The following is an 18,549-nucleotide window of genomic DNA, read 5'->3' on the forward strand; positions in this document are numbered from 1 at the left end:
TATATAGCTGTTGCTTCACACATTGCACAGTGACAGATGGGGAGATTAGAGATAGTGATCAGTATGAGGTGTTTTCTCTTTGTTTTTAATTTACACATAATATGTGCATTTATTTACTACAGTAAGAAGAAAAGTAAATTGCAACTGGAAATGGACATATGATTAAATTCCTTAGATTGTAATGAGGTGGGTTTTGTTTGCACAATGTCCCATTAACATTACAATCACTGTTATGAGAATAAATTCATGTTGTTCCATACTCTTTTCTCATTATAACCTTTTTACTTCCACATAACCATACTGTATTCTTGGGGTAAACAATAGCAAACCACGTTAATGCGAATTCCATCTCTGTTTAATTCCGCTGACTTCATTTGCCCAGTGCCCAGTGCTTACAGTGAAGGGCATAAAAAGATAAAATAGCATAAGCATCAGAAGGTGAAAGTCGGACCTCATTTAAGTGAAAAGGAATTTAGCCATGGGTGTCTTTGTAGTTGAAATTGCTTCTGTTATTTCAAGACAATGCAGATACAAAGGGAAAAATCTTAACTGAAATCAGGGTGAAAACTGTTTCGAATTTGTATTACGCCTACTTAGGAATGAATTAATCTGCCAAACTTTGAAATTATCTTTAAAAGAAACTAAAAAAACCCAAACTCACTTTAATTTGATTTCAGTTTCTTAAATTGTTTATAATTACAATTAAAATACAAATGGAACAAAACATCAAATATAAAAAATTTAAGAATATTAAGATGGGAATATTGGAGATTCAGGTGCACATTTAACTTATCAGAACAAACTGTAAGAAAATCAAATTTCAAAGCATTTTAATTTAGTCATATGTTTTCTGACAGGAAAGCTCATATTAATGTATTTATTAAAAATTTCCATGTAACCTGAATTCCCTGGGACAACAATATTTACTTTATGAAATGGCATAAAAATAAAATTATGTTAGTTTTAGAAAAAGTAACAGCTGACATAATGACAAGCCAGGCATGCCACTTATTTTCTGTAGCTGCTTTTTCACATAGCTGGCATGGATAATTTGCTCAGAAGATAAGATATTGACAAGATATTGTTGAAACAACTTTTGCCCGTCTTTGCTACCTTGCCTTGCGCATCTTTCTCAGCTCTTGAGTAATGAAGAAATATGCCATGTGCCTCAGTTCACACAGAGGCCCTGCATTGCTGCTTTGCTGAGTGTTCGTTGAAATACTCAAGAGGAGTTACTTGCCTTTTAAAAACAAAAGGTATCAAAACTGTGATATTTCTTTCCTGTATTAATATATCCTATATTGGCAACAGAAAATAATGACGTTATAGACCAGATTTTTTCCTTCTGACTATATAAAGTTAAGGTCCATAGTCTATGCCTAAAAGTGGCTCCAATTCAAATTACTGTTCTGTGTTTTAGATCAATTTATAGATGCTCAGAAACTCTGTGTATCAAATAATTTTAATTTAGGTAGCTACTTGGTATTTATTTGACAATCGATTTGTAGGGAATTATTTATTTATTTTAATTGGCAGTACATTGGCATGTGAGGCAAATTCAGTTTTATTTCAAGGTTTCAGGATTTCAAAATTAGGTTCTGTTTCAACCTGAAAATGTCTCATCTTTGCATCAGTTTGTGATCTATCAGGAAAAAATTGAAAAAATATTAAAAAATAATTTATTTCAGAATTTTCAGGGCATTTTTTCAGTTTCATCTGAAGAAAAAAAATAATTGTTTAACTACTTATAATTTTAGTTTTTGACCGAATTACACCTTTGCCTGCAAGGTGCAGTGTCGAAGGTTCATATCACAGTACATGGCTTTCTGCACCGTTCCCTGAGGGAACTGTTCTGTTCACAAATTCCTCCATAATATCTTTGGGAACAAATCTCCTTGTACATTGATGGGGAAAAAATATGCATAAAGTCAAAGCTAGCTGTGGACAGTGTATTAGTTATGGAACGTATACAGTGTATGAATGTGGATACGTGTGTCTGTGTGTAATGTAGTGAAGATAACTTCAATTTTTAATTGGTAAATCACTGTTATTTGGAAAATTTCCAAGTTCCAAGTGCAAAGATGTTGTAGTTAATGGAAGTGTTTGCTTTGTAGGAGGCCTCTGTGCATCACTAAGTCATGGCTGTTATGGTGATAGAGAATAGATCCTAATTTTTTCAGCAGGAAAAGACGTAGTGTTCAGTGGAAAGGTCTGGTTTCTTTGTTTTGTCAGTAAGAGAGTGTGATCTAGCAACATTTACCTACTATTTCCTTGAAAGTGGAATAAGCGAATACCATGATCTTGGAAGGAAATTGCTTGTTGCATAACAGCCGTGTTCAATGATAGATTATGGGAGTTGCATTGTATACCAAATTGAGGATAAAGCATTTACAGTGTGACTTAAAAAATGAACATGGAATACCCATATTGTTTACAGGAACAGCTATTACACATATACATCTGGCTGATGTGAACTTTTAGCTGTGAAATTACAACAGCTATCTTTCACAGCTCTTCTCTCATTTATGAAGTGGACAGATTTATCCTGTGATGGTATTGCTGCATAAGCCTCTTTTTGTTAAGGAACACAGCAACTCACCCAGGCTGTGTCTGTTCTCCTCCCACTGATATCAGTCCTACCTTTTGGTTTACCTCACCCAGAGCAGGATTTCATGACTATTTAGAGGCAGAAATAGCAGGGTCTGAACAGCTAATTTCTTACATTGAAAACATGCCCTGTTACAAAAGCATACCTATGAGAAAAGACTTAATCACTAGTAAGATAACATAGCTCAGATATGAAAGTAAATTTATGCAATTTTATTCCTCATCTTCTTCTACTCCTTCCACCAGCCTGGATCATAGAGGAAAAATATTTACAAAATTATCAAAATCTGGGTAAGATTGCTTTGCTAAAAACAAAGAAATTCTTTAAAGAGTAAATAGTAGGAGACCATTTACTTAAAAGTTTCACCATATACTTACATGGCATTAACTAAGTTAGGAAACTTAATGCTGAAGTTCCGCCCTATAAAAGATTCATATCTGTCTAACTAAATGACATGCTCTGAGTATGTTGATAGTTTGCAACATGCATTTGGGATCTTAAAGAATAATACTTATGCTTTGCATTTTTAAAAATTTATTCACCAGGTATTGTTTTGGTTAGCTGAAGCTAGTTTGCACCGTCGATTTACTACCTCATCATTATTGTAGTAAAGTGACATGTCATAATATTAGCTCATATGACTCTGTGGAAATGTCTATTCAATAAGCTAGGGAATGTAGCTGTAAAAGCTTGACAGGAAGAGACAAAGCACTTGATCAGAATGTATCTTTTCGAAAAATAAGTTTGGGGTTTTTTTTCTGTACACTTCTACTAAAGAAAGCTTGTGGCAAGTAACAGTGAGAATCTGCTCACCCAATATTAACTGTCTAAAATTTTGGCATCTGATCTTAGCATATTTTCTATGATCTTTTCATCATTGAAAGGCGAAGAGCGAGGTGCCAGCCAAGAATGATAAATCTCATTTTGAGAGAGGTGTCTGTGTTCAGGTGGAAGAAAACTTACTGACGTTCTTCTCTAATAATGGACAATCAGTAGCCTAAATGACTAGCTTAAAGTAGATGATTAGTTATGATGGTGCAATCTCAATGAAATAAATCACTGATGAGAGCTTTGTGCAGTTTTAATGACATTGCAAGGCATACAGAAATGTTGCAGCATTCTTTACGATAGGACTCTTAGTTGTGAAAATTAATACATTTGCACCACAGCAAAGCTTCTGAAAACTTCTGAATACTTTGGTTTTGGTTAGGATGTTGTATACCACCTTTTCTTCTTATGAATAATATCACATATTTTAGAAATGAGTTATTAAGAAGTTTCTCATTTTAATTGCATGTGTATATATATTACCAATGCCTTTTTTGCTTGTTCAAGAGTTATGATTCATGAATAATTGAACTATGGTTATGAACATGATTATGACATTAGAATTCAGTCTTGGAAATGTTAAAATGAAATTTAATGAATTAATTGCAATTTTTTGGCTCTTATCTGCACAAATAAGGATAGTCTCTTGAAGAAATGTATGCAAGGTCTGGCCCACAATCTGTTGGCCTACAAATTTCATGTAAATAATCTCACTTAACTTACTGGAACAATTTTCTTTGAGACCGTAGTGAAACAAGTCAAAGCATGGGGTGGATTTTTTTGATGGGATGTGAGGGATATGTCCTGCATTGTTCCTTTGGTCTCAAACTTACTGTTTGCTGGGTGTGATATTGTAACGAATGTATTTGGGCAGCTAGCTTGCAGTTAGCTCTTTGTGCCCTGCTATGCTGTTAGCAGTATTTGAGCTAATTAGGATTAACTCAGATAAGTCTGTGTGAGTTGCAACCATTCCCAGTCTGCTTGCCGTTGAGGATAAAATCACTCATAAGTTTGGGAACATGAATATTTGTGTCTGATGTTTTACAAAACGTGATACTCTTGAGCTTTGTTGTATGGGACCTGCATGAAAAGATTGCTAATGTACATAATACCAAGTGGAAGTTAAGTGACTGGAAATATGCCTATTAATATTGAGAATGAGGCATAGAAAAAGACAGCATTGTGCTACAAATTAGGGGGTACAAATGTTATCACTGTTGTCGTAGCTTTCCTGTATACTTCAAAAACAACTTGGAAAAAGATGCACACAAAAAGGAAGATAATTTTCCATCTGAGCAAGTTTAGATATAAAGGATGAAACATCAAGGTGAAGGTAGATATAAACAATGGGAAAGCACCAAACACTTGAAAAGCAGCACAAATTCTTAGGCCACTTTCAAAAGTATTTTACTTATTGGGAGACTGACTGAAACACTGTAAAAACCTGTCGGAAGAACAACAACTTACACTTTCTTTTAGAGATTGTGAGTTGTGGACAACATTGCCTATGAATCTCTGTTGTGTTAGATCCACAGTTATACTGAGATACAGGATTTTTTTCTGACCCATCCTAGCCATTATTTCATTATTCTTTGTTTCCCTGTTTTGAAGATTCTGGGGTTTGAAGAAGTGATGTGTGTGGATTTGTCGTGAATCTCACACATATACTTTCCGGAATTAGAAAATAAATGACACAAAGTGCCATTTTGTTCTTTTTTTGTCTTTTTTCTTCTATTTTGTTTTCAGGTGTTGGTTTTGAATTCTAGACTTTGCATGTCTTTTATTAATACCAAACTTTTTATCTGAAAAAATAGTACTTGCAGAACTAATGCTCAATGATACAGCACAGTAAATTAATCCACTATTACAACACACTTCTTAAGCAGGTGCTTACTTAGAGGTTGTTCCAAGACATGTATTTTACCACTGTTTACAAGGCAGTAGAGTTCTTTTCTGTGAGTGTAAGTCTGTATTTAATTATTTGCTAAACCAAATTAAAGCAATTTCATCCTGATATCATGTTCATGGAGATCAGGATTATTTATTATTAATAAAGTGTTTTCTTCAACCAATTAATATTTTATTATTAATATCATCATAAATAAATAATTTGTACCTTTTATATCATTAATGACATAGAACAAATATGCTTTTGGTTGATTACAAATGTGCTGCTGTGCAAATGTCAGTGTGATAGAGTTTACTTTATGCCATTTTCTATAGTTTTAATTAAGCCATAAAAGAAGACATCCAGAATAATTACATACTGTTTCCTGGTTGAAGAATACAAAGCTAAAGCCTATGCAAACATAAAGACTGCTAGAAAAAGAAAACAGACACTTTCCTGCTTAGCCTAGAATAACCTTAAGTACTTCAAAATATTAGCATCAGCAACATTCAGATTGTATTAACAAATTTTAATCAAATATGAGCCGATATGTAAAGCTAGTTTACTTGTAGGTCCCAACATCTAAGAACCAGTATATGCCTGACCTTGATAACTACTCATTTAACTTACAGCACTGAACTGCATAGCACTGCCTAGTTTTTGACACAGATTTAGGTAAAATAAATAAATAATAATCATTGTTTAAAAGAACTAAAAGCAATAATTAAGTGTCTATAACCAGCACTTCTGAGCTCCATCCTTGCTCAGCAGCCTCCAAATATAATTCTGGAGACATGTGAATAAAATCCGTATCTTCCTTTCAGAGTTGAGATATCTTGAAGAAGGGGAACACAGGCTGAAGCTGCAGCAGCTTATGTGTAACCTGGCAGCTATAACACTCACCTGAGAAGAATCTCAGGACTTCTGGTCCGTATCCTTGCTATTTTTATGTCTGTTGCATAAAGAAGGTTTTTCTTCTTCATGCTGAGCCAGATCACCGCTGAGCCAGGCTCTTTGTTTTCTTTGCCACTTTTCCTGTCTGCTAAAGTCCTTCCTGCACAGTGCTCCGAATTTCAGCGAGAGTGGTCTGTGGCCTTAACCAGACTTCCAACAGGCTGGCCTAAGCAAAGCAAACCTAATGAAACTTCACAGACAAAATGCAGTATTTGTTTCTGGTCTGATACCCTCAAGTCATTATCGAGCATCCTTCTCATTAGTCCTGTACCTATGTAAGTGATCTGTTAACAAAGTTTTGTGATAATTACTTTTTTGTAATAACATAAAAACCATTGTATCACAGGAGCTAAATAAAAATATAATCACTGGGTGAAATCACAAATTTAATAGCTGCTTCCTGACTACAGCGTGCTGCAGAAGCTCTTCCCAGTCAATTTGTTCTCACCACTACAAAATTTGAGATCATAAGTGTTAAGTTTCTTGGTGTTGTCAGTGATTGGATTGATAAGCATGTGTAGTGGCTGCAAAGCTTATAAATGCTAAAGCCATGATAAAGTTGTGTTAGTAACATCAAAATAGTGCCGATAAAGGCTTTATTCCACCTTGTCATTTACAGGAAAACTTTTCCTGAATACATGTGTTAAATAAATTTTATAGAGAGAATTAATTTTAAGAGGATGTAGAACTCAGAGAGAAAACTATGATCTTTACTTTCAAAATCTTACAGAAGCAAAGAAAGATACGTTTTGATTATTCTTTTTTTGAATAATAGTTTTCTCTCAGGTTCTTAGAGCTTGAGAAGCAGATAAGTTTCTAAGATACAGAATAGGTGTATCTATCCTGTAGGTAAATATTTTTCATTCTAAGGGCATCTCCAGACAAGGGGGTAACTTGAGAGAAAAATGGACAGGGTACAGGAGTGGGAGCTCCCCTTTTAGCACTGAACCTTGCAGCACATATCTTACTGTAGTGCTTGAAATTAACAGGGGCTTTTTTGCATTCCTCCTCTCTCCTCTTTTTCTTATTGGGGATTTCCGTACTCTTGGATATCAGTGTAGTGTGAGAGTTTTGAATACGAGAGTAAATAGATTGTTCGCCACCTTGCTTCTATTGTCACTGATCAACAAAATACAGTATTACACACAAAACATCAATGTCTGCGTAAAGTTCAACTGGAACAAACATTTACCATATCAATGGAGCAGAAAGCAAAACTTCTCAAAGAGAGGCAAAAGTGATCTCAACTCGACCCGGTTGTTTGTACACCTGGTAGACTTTGTACAGGTCTCAATTTTTTTTTTTTAGTTTGTTCCTAGTCTGCATGGAGCATCAAGTATTTTGAATTTTTTTGTAATCATTTGGAGCTCTTTGATTTGGGTAGGTATGTGTAGTATACTTGTTAGGATTCTACCGCAATCCAAAACCAATCCCCAAGTTCCTATCAGCTGCGACATAGAGAACAGTTTTTGCTCTTAGATCACTCACTCATTCAGTTCATGGATTTAGCTTGGATATCTTGCATCCCCAGTCGCTGTCCTAAATTCCCAGCAACGATATATCTGTTACAGCCTTAATGGAAGTCTTCCTGCCAGCAGTACCATACAATAATATTAACCCGTGTTCTCCTGCAGTCCTAATGTAGAATTGTCTGTTTTCCTGCAATCATTTGGGAGATATGGATTAAAAGGAAGTTTTTATTGTAAAACTAAAAAAAAAAAAGTTAGTGGGAGACTTAGAGGATTAAACAGAGGTTATTTGGAAAGCAGAAAAGCAAGGTTTAAGAGGCAGGTCTGTTTTGTTACATACATTTTGAACTAAATCTGAGATCTAGATCTAGTCTTATAGACTGTATGCTTCCTATCAGCCTCCCTAGATGCAAAATGAACCAGGCATAAAAGTCCTAACTGAATTTATGCCACTAGTATTGGGCAGTCTTTGCATTTAGCTGATCCAATTTTAAGTACAGATAGCCCTACATCAGACGAGTTGCCCAATAAATTAGAATTTTCTAGTTTCCTGACCTTAGTTTTGTGCTCATGTTTTTAAGATTTTGCTAGTATCTAAGAACAGACTATTGCTTTGTTTTAAAAAAAATTGTGAAAGTGCTCTATATGTTCTGTCAGTTCCATTTTTTTGTTTGTGGATCCTTTGGCATAGTGAGTGACTGTATAATACATGGTAGGCTAGCACTGCCTGCCCTCAGGTGGTATGTTAAAATCTTCACTGGAATCTTACGGTTATTTGCTGAACCATCACCATAATTGTCCCATCTGCCTCCATTTCTTTCTAGTTATAAGCATCTTTCCCCTTAGTCCTCTCCCCTTTCTCTACTCTCCATGGCCTCAGGCAGGTCACATGCCCTCTCTGCTAATGCTTCTCCATCTGTAAAATGGGAGTAATCTGAGTTGTTGGGAAGATTAATTAGTGAATTAATATTTGTGAAGCACTTGAAAGATGAGAAGCACTAGATAAAGGCTAAGTAGTGTAATTATTATTCTCAGAAGTACCTTAATGAATAGGGGGAAAAAAAAGATACAGGGTTTCTGCAAACTCTGATTAATAATCAGTATAGATGGTTCTGGAGATAGCTGAACACAGGCTAGTTGGCTATGCTTGTAAAGAGACAAATTAACATGAATGAATATGTAGTGTTTACATTTCTTACCCGCCATTTTTAACATGATGGTAATATCACACACTTTCACGTCAATCACGAATCACAACTTGCAACGGTGAGAAAAAATGCAGCTCTCTGAAGTTTGGGAGCAAGTCCTGTACCTTCTGGCTTCCAAATTCTTCTACTCTCATTCCATGTACGTGAGTGTCTTTTAAACATGTTACCTATTACAGATGCAAATGGAACTGAGAGAGTAACTGAAAATAAATATTTTAAGGTAGTATCCTACAGTCTCAACTTTGTATTGTGGTTATAAGACCATCTTCCCCACCCCCCCTCTAAAGGGAAGGTAATTTCCTTGTGCTATAATTAAGCCATCTTTCATTCCTCCATGTTCATAAAAAGGGGAAAGAGAGGCTAATGGCTCAAAATGAGTATGATCACATAATGATACTTCCTGTCCAGAAAAGATATCATTATTAACCTGAACAATTTTGTTAATGTATCATATGAGTCATCTGTCTTCTGTGGCTCAAGAATCCTATTCAGTTTAACCACTGGAGGCCAAATTGTATTACTTAGCCAACTGTCTCAAACCATGTCATCTTAAAAAGAGATAAAGGGTGACTATGCTTTGTGGAAGCATGTTCTCTTCCAACATGTTTCCACAGCAAGACTGTATTAAAGAAACTCTGTTCCAGCATGCTCTGTACTGGTTTTTAGCAGCAAGCTGCGGTGAAGTAGAGTTTAAGATGCTACTTCTTTATTCCCTCTGTGGGATATGATGCACAAGTTTATGTTGCTGGAACATTGTGTCTGCTTCCCTGAGTGAAGAGTCTGCAGCTGAGACATGGCTTTTGCTTGGGCTGCCTGAGCTAAGCAGGCTGGGTTTTTTCTCCACTCTCCTCCTGCCCCCTTCAGTTTCCTGCTGGCTAGAACTGAGTGTCACGTTTCATATCATGATCTGATTCTGTGTCTTCTGAGCTTTTAAAATGTTGGCATTAATAGATCCCATTGAAAATAATGACTGCAGGATGGAACAGTTAAGAAGACAGTTTCGTATATTATTGCCTTTTCATTCTTCTGTCTCTGCTGATAATCTAAGGAAAATCTTAGGAAACCTGGTAATCACAAAGGCCTATGAGACTGATGTTTTTGAAGTGCAGGATAGAGTCAAAAACAGGTGGATGAGGAATAACATACAGCTTTGCAGAAGGAAGCAATAATTTTGTTCAGAATTTTGTTACAGACTATAGATAAGCAAACTAATGGGGTAGTAATATGCAGCATGCTGTCTGTAAGAGGAGGGCATTGGAAAGGTTAATGATGTGAGTGGTACAAACAAGAAGAAAACTCTACGGGGTTAGGCCACGCTAATCAGTGTCAGTGTCTGTGTACTAGACTGAAATCTTCATGTTCCTTGGTATCCAAAAATAAGATCTATATACATTACGCAGTTCAGCTTCTTTACATTATGAAGGCCACTTAACTTATTAGACACTTGGATGCAGTACAATGCTTTCGGAAGTAATGGTCTTGCCAGTAGGCACTTGGAAGGAATTAAATTACTTACATTCCTGAAAGGCTCCAAAAGTGCTGCTCTGCTCAGAAGACTAGGATGGGGGACTACCTTACCCTCCTGTCCACCATCAGCTTGGCGTGGTGTTGCTTGAGTATTCCCGCAGCAGAATCTAGCCTAAGTGCTAACCAGCATGGTCACACATGGAGGGAGAGTGCTGACCCTGAATGAGAGCTTGTCTTACTGGCCACTGTTCCCATCAGCCTGTTCTTTCAGAGCTTGGCATCAAAATAATGTTACAGGTACTCTATAGTACAGTCCAGCCTTCTTCCCTGTTTGCTGTACAGAAGGAAGTAGTCCTTTACAGCCAAGGAGCTGGTGCCTGTTATCTGAGAGAAGACTTGCTTCAGACCATGAAGAACAAGGGAGAACTTGTTCTTGTAAAGAACTTGTAAAGAATTAAAAACTTTCCAGTCATGCTCCTTTACAGCATTTCCAGCTCCTCCTGAACAGTAGTTGAGGGAATGTGACATGAAAAGGAATTTTGTCAGCACTTCATTCCTTTTCCTAAATAAGAATTTTTTATGCGTACATGGAAAAAATGTAGCTGTTATTCTCCCTCTATTTTCTTATTCTATACCTACCCATTCTGACACCGCCAGAAAAGGCAGAAGGATACCTTTCCTTCTAAGACTGCCAAAAAAGAGAGCAAGAACACAAGGAAGGAGGAATGTTAAGAAAGATGGGGAAAATAATCCTTGGAGAAGAAAGATAGGAAGTGCTTGCGGTACTGGAATTGTGTAGGAAGAAACATTAGTAAGGAAAGAATAAGTGGAAAGAGAGCAGATTAAGGTAAGAAACAGGATATTTCATATGCCTAGAGAACAAATACATTAAAATAACTTGAAGAGAAAAAGCAGATTTTTTTTAAAGAATTTAAAAAACAGATTAAAAGATGACTCTGAAATAGACAAACTGAAAAACAGAAGAGCATCATCATGTAATGAAAAACAGTCAGGGGTAAACCTAAAAATAAACAATGAAACAGAACAAAAAAAAAAAGCAACAAAACCAAATTCCCCAAAGTTGGAAGACTAAAAACTAGTCAGACACATGCAAATTAGGATTGCTGGAAAGTTTGGTTCATTTATGTTTATATTTGTTACTATATTTTTCTGAGCTTTTCCAGAAACCAGTAATGTCTGAACAATCTCAGGCAGAGATGTTGTCACCTCCTAAGATCTGATTTTGTCTAGGTTTTATAAAAGCCCTGTGGTTCCCCTGAAAAATGGACAGATATGATGGTTTATGACACTGAAAATGTGTCCCTTAAAGTGTGTTAGATTTATAGTATTAGTCTGAGTAAGTAGCAGAGCAGGCTTCAGCTATAAAAATGCCAAGGAGAATCCCAAGACTGAATTGCAGTTCAGTTTTGTCCTCTTCAAGGGGACACAAGCAACCCCTCCTTATTCAGACAGACAGGAACATGGAGGCTAATGGATAGGTATAAGATATTTATGTGGTTACAAGCAGTATATTGCATCCCTGTGCGCTACTTTCTGCGCTATCCTCTCTCCCCTATCCCTGCATGCTAAAGCAAGTGGATGGCAAAAGGGAGTGAGCAGACAGAGATTTTACTGGGAAGTTGTTGTAAATTGCTGCTGAGACAGGTCATACCACAAATCACACTGTTCCCTTCACCTGAACAAGAAGAATGTGGGGGAGGAATTGTACTTTAGAAAGGACGTCCCTGAGTCATTCTGTCTCCCACACTGCTTCTGTGGTGCACCTTGCAGGGCACTCCTGTTTTTGCTATTATGCCTAAGGGAGGTCTATAGCCCCCAGCAAAAAGGAGACCCGGAGCAGAAATTATGTATCACACCTTGCTACCAAACTACGCCCTTGGTTACAGCTGTGTAACTCGTTTTCAGTTGAACTGTATAGGTGTATTGCTGACACAAGTTTTCAGCAGAGATAAACTAACTTCAGATATAAAATTTCCTCTGTCCTGTAAGTACACTCTAGTAGTCCTGAGGTTCTTAATTCATACAGAAAGGCATACCAAACAGAGCAAACAGAATTTGGGTTCCATGTTTTAGCAAAACTGCCTTTATAATACATATCTGTAAATAATTAGTATAGCAGGCACATATGATATTCATATAATTGTCCATTCTGTTTCTTTCGTTATAACTATGGACAACCATAATTCATTTGGTGCTTGAACATGAATTATATTCCTCTGTGATACAAAGTATATTTTTCTCAGATGATAGTAAAACTGAAGAGGCATAATCAAAAGAGTGGTGGCCTTTTTCCATTTCACATCTTCTTTCTACCTTTATTTCCATTTTCTCTTTACCAGATATGAATACATGCTTAAAAATATTGTTCTTCCATGTTTCCTTTCACTCACAGGGCTCTGTACCTTCTGTACCCATAAGTACCCTACTCTTGGGAAGAGCAATGTTCTTTAATACCTTCCAGAACTGAATTATGGAGTACTTAGTCATCACCAGCCTTTCCACTGTCGTTATGCTTTTGGAAAAACTTGCATTTGGTTCTTTATGCATTTTGTGGACCTTTACTTAAATCCAAGGTTACCTGTGCCTCCTAAATATTTCCAGCATTGTGGGGATGCCTCCAAAGAAATAGAGAGCACTAGCATTGAAATATCTCAGTCTACCACCCTAGCTTAATAAAAGTGTACAACTAAGATCAAACTGTACATTGCATAACATAATCAGAAAAGTCTTAAAGCAATATGCTGTACTACTTTCCTTATCTTTGGAAGTTTGGCCTAGTAAAAAGAATGGTACTGATTATTATTGCTAAACTGGGAATGACAACAGTGGTCAGATAAGAGCAAGAGCACTTTGGATTTGTCTGAGCCCCTAGAGCTACCAGAAGGAGAAGCCTGATGAAGTGAGCATTTTCCACTGAGTATGGCTAGGATCCAGCTGTTTCCTTCCATCGAGATCACATCTTTACCTTAACATCAAGAACCTGTTGAACAAGGCATTGAACTAAAGCACTGAATGTTCAAGATTACACTTTTTGTTAGATGCAAACAAGTTTCCTGTGTGGCCTGTGCTCACTGTGGCCAGAAAGTTTGGAAAAAAATGATCCATATCAAAAATAAAATATTGGATGATGTTGCAGGAAGGTTGATCTTTGAAATCTGGTGTAATATTCATTGATGACAAATTGTATTGCTTTTACATGAGATCTCACTGATTTATAAATCTGCTTTACAGTTCCACTTAAATCAAGGCGGTTATACTGTTGTAAACTAGATGAGAATTTGGAGTTGAATCATCTCAGCTTGTGCTTTTGAAATTAGTGTGGTTGAGAGTAAAATTTCAGTGCTAAAATGCATGGCAATTGTCAGGTATTACTGAGAGTTATCTAGTCTGGTTATAGAATCATAGAATCATAGAATGCTTTGGGTTGGAAGGGACCTTTAGAGGTCATCTAGCCCAACCCCCCTGCAGTGAGCAGGGACAGCTTTAACCAGATCAGGTTGCTCAGAGCCCCATCCAACCTGACCTTGAATGTTGCCAGGGATGGGGCCTCTACTACCTCTCTGGGCAACCTGTTCCACTGCTTCACCACCCTCATTGTAAAAAACTTCTTTCTAATGTCTAGTCTAAATCTGTTCTTCTTTAGCTTAAATCCATTATTCCTTGTCCTGTCACAACAGGCCTTATTAAAAAGATCCTCCCCATCCTTCCTGTAGGCCCCCTTTAAGTACTGGAAGGTCGCAATAAGGTCTCCTCGCAGCCTTCTCTTCTCCAGGCTGAACAACCCCAACTCTCTCAGCCTGGCCTCAAAGGAGAGGTGCTCCAGCCCTCGGATCATTTTGGTGGTCCTCCTCTGGACCTGCTCCAACAGGTCCATGTCCTTCCTGTGCTGAGGGCCCCAGAGCTGGAGGCAGTACTCCAGGTGAGGTCTCACCAGAGTAGAGTAGAGAGGCAGAATCACCTCCCTTGACCTGCTGGCCACGCTTCTTTTGATGCAGCCCAGGATATGGTTGGCTTTCTGGGCTGCAAGTGCACATTGCCGGCTCATGTCCAGCTTTTCATCCACCAGTACCCCCAAGTCCATCTCCGCAGGGCTGCTCTCAATCCCTTCATCCCCCAGCCTGTACTGATACCGGGGGTTGCCCCGTCCTAGGTGCAGGACCTTGCATTTGGCCTTGTTGAACCTCATGAGGTTCACACAGGCCCACCTCTCCAGCTCGTCCAGGTCCCTCTGGATGACATCTCATCCTCCTGGTGTGTCAACCACACCACTCAGCTTGGTGTCATCTGCAAACTTGCTGAGGGTGCACTCGATCCCACTGCCTATGTCATCGATGCAGATGTTAAATAGCACCGGTCCCAGTACAGACCCCTGAAGGACCCCACTTGTCACTGGTCTCCATGTGGACATCGAGCCATTGACCACAACCCTCTGTATGCGACCATCCAGCCAATTCCTTATCCACCGAACAGTCCACCCATCAAAGCCATATCTCTCCAATTTAGAGAGAAGGATGTTGTGGGGGACTGTGTCGAACGCTTTACAGAAATCCAAGTAGATGAAATCCATTGCTTTTCCCTTGTCCACTGATGCAGTCACTCCTTCATAGAAAGCCACTAGGTTGGTCAGGCAGGACTTGCCCTTGGTGAAGCCATGCTGGCTGTCTCGAATCACCTCCCTGTCCTCCATGTGCTTGAGCATAGCTTCTAGGAGGATCTGCTCCATGATCTTCCCAGGCACAGAGGTGAGGCTGACAGGTTGGTAGTTCCCAGGGTCCTCCTTTCTTCCCTTTTTAAAAATGGGCACAACATTCCCCTTTTTCCAGTCAGTAGGGACTTCACCGGACTGCCATGACTTTTCAAATATCATGGAGAGTGGCTTGGCAACTACATCAGCCAATTCCCTCAGGACTCTGGGATGCATTTCATCAGTTCCCATAGACTTGTGTACATTGAGGTTCTTCAGGTGGTCTCGAACCTGAGTTTCCCTTACAGTGGGAGGGGCTTTACCCCCCTGCTCCCCATCTTGTGGTCCATCGATTCGGGAGGAGTGAGGAGAGAGGTTGCCAGTGAAGACCAAGGCAAAGAAGCTGTTCAGTACCTCAGCCTTCTCCTCGTCCGTTGATACAAGTTCGTCTTGTTCATCAAGGGGGGTACGCTTTCTTTAACCTTCCTTTTCTGGTTGATATACCTGTAGAAGCCCTTCTTGTTATTCTTTACGTCCCTTGCCAAATTCAGCTCCATCCTCACCTTGGCCTTCCTGACCTCCTCCCTACACAACCGGGTTGTTTCCCTGTATTCCCCCCAGGACACTTGTCACTGCTTCCACTGCCTGTGCAGTTCCCTCTTACTCTTTAGTTTGACCAGCAGGTCTCGACTCAGCCATGCTGGTCTCTTCCCTTCCTTGCCTGATTTCTTACACTTGGGGACTGATAGCTCTTGTGTTCTATGGAAGGTGTCCTTAAAGATGTGCCAGCTCTGTTCTATTCCCCTGTCCCTGAGGACCGTCTCCCAGGGGGTCCTTCTGACTAACTCCTTGAAGAGCTGGAAGTTTGCTTTCCTAAAATTTAGGGTCCTGACTGCACTCCTCGCTTTTCCCATGTCCCTCAGGAGCGTGAACTCCACCAATGTGTGATCACTGCAGCCCAAGCTGCCTCCCGTCTTGACATCGCTGATGAGCTCAGTTGCATTGGTGACCATCAGGTCCAGTATCGCATCCCCTCGGGTAGGGCTGTCTATTACCTGGCTTAGGAGGTTGTCCCTGGCTCCCACAGCGAAAAAATGGTTGCCAAAATGCAGAAAATCTGATGGTTGTGGAAGTTCAAATGGTTTTCTTTTTCTTCATTTTTAATATGTTTAAGTGGTTTATTACTTATATGTTTTTCTCTGGAGAGATGAAGGATAAAGATGATTTTACTCAGTCTCTTCTATAAAGTCTTTTATTCTGCTGGTTTTGCTGCTATGCTAGAGTATGCCCCACCTGATTTCTAGTTACTGTTTTTCCAGGCAAAATGAAGCAGACAGTACGTCTTTTTGTTAATTACTTATTAAAAAAGAAGAAATTACTGAGCAAATTGACACTCTCAGTTCATCTTGTATAATATATCTTTTTCATAGCAAAGGATCTTTTTAACTGTAGAAAAAGTATAATTCTGTATGTTGAAGCTATGGGTATAGACACAATTCACTTCTAGATCATTGAGATCCTGTGCATCAGCAGAGATGAGGCAACTAACTGTACGTGTGATTTGGGCCAGCAGGAAAGTTGTGAATATATTAGCATGTAGGTGATTCCGTCACTTTTCTTACTGTTCTTCTATGGCCTTTTATTCTGTATTGAATTTACATTGATGCATGGTGAAGTATTGTGCTGCAGCAGTTCGTGTCTCTGAAATGAAGATCTTTACATGCATATTAAAAAACTTACACTAGTGTAGTTTTCTGTGTTTATTTTGGCATTCAGTCTATTCAAATTACCAATTTGGGAAATAGGCCTCTTTCAAAAAATGCTATTCATCTGTTAAAATATACCCCAAACCAACTAAATTATTCTTTTAATGAAGCATGAGTATCTAATGACCTTTGACAGTAAAAATACCATGGCTTATGCAATAATACTGTAAAGGTCTTCTAAATTTTATTACTAAATTATATTAGTTGGTAGACAATTTTTTCCCATGATGACTATCTTGTCTTGCCCATGAGGTAATATTTTTATTTCTCATTGAGCAACAGCCCTGAAACAAGGAAATTTTTCTTGTATATATATTTTAAATCCTGCTGTGATTTTAAAATTTTCTCACACATGTATATTTTAATTCTTTGCTACAGTCATGGCTTGTGGCAGTGAATTCAAAAGGTTAGTTATGGATTGCATAGAAAATTATTCGGTTTTCTTCCCTTTTTTTTTTTTTTTTAACTTGTTTAACATACTGTCCCCTTTGTATAAAAATGATGAACTGAGAAGGGTGGTTTTTTAGAATTTTATTTTTTTTTATATATATGAGTGATTATATTATCTCCTGTTGAAGACATATTACTTTTCTGATCTCCTTGCTCTGAACAACCTCTGTCTATTTATTTAGATGACTGATAGGAACTGAATTCAAAATTTTAAGTTATATTTAGGATTGGGAATAGGACCCAAGACAACTGACTTTGCTTCTGTTATTTAGACTGCAGCAAGATTTATGACTGATTCAAATTATTGTTTCCTTTTGTTAACACTGAATTTAAAATGCCAGTGTCTTACCCAATTGCCCAAGTCAACAGTAAGTCCCAATTGTTTCTGCACAAACTTAAATCATGTTGTCACTTCAAACTTTGTCACTTCATGCTTCAGTCCCTTTTCTGGACCCGCTGTTTTCTTTTTCAGGCCTTTACTTGCACTAAGAAAGAATTAAAATAATTCAGTTATATACTATGAACTTCTGATGAATGTTGACTTTTAAACCTTAAAAAGACAATCAGAACATTAAGTGAGAAGGATTACAACTTACATTATAAGAGTGGAATTTTTAGTATAAAACTACTGAAAGAGATTTGAGAAGGGGCTAGTAATGGGAAAAGTATTCCTGACATGGAGATCTCTTAGGTTGTGGAACAGTAGTTTAAGAGAAGTGTTGAAAATTCCAGGTCTGGTGAGAGTTAGGACTCAACTAAACAAAACAGCAAGAAACCTGAAACTGGTAGCTTTCAGGAATGGCAAAGAAATTGTCTTAATAAGGTCTTTTTCATAATTAATTTCTTTCATTGTCTTTGAAATCATAAATAATACAGTGTGTGTCTGTGGATTACCTGTTTCATGAGGGATGCCATGTCAGAACAGGTAAGACCATAAGTGTTGGGATGACTTGCTGCCCATTCCGTGATACGAATTTATGGGCAAGGAAAGCAACCTCTTTTTCAGTGAGGGTTGTAGCAGCAAATCACCTTAGTCTTGACACATGAAACCCATTTAGTCAAGCTCAAGAATGTGTTTATGTTTCATATTAATGCGTGTAAAAGCCTTCTTATTTGATTCATTATTATTTTGTTACCATTAGTCCCAGGTGGAATGGGAATCCCTGGGTGATAGGCCTTCTGTAAATCATATTAAAAGATAACCTC

This window comes from Pelecanus crispus, chromosome 2, assembly GCF_030463565.1.
Source record: "Pelecanus crispus isolate bPelCri1 chromosome 2, bPelCri1.pri, whole genome shotgun sequence".
NCBI classification, from domain to species: domain Eukaryota; kingdom Metazoa; phylum Chordata; class Aves; order Pelecaniformes; family Pelecanidae; genus Pelecanus; species Pelecanus crispus.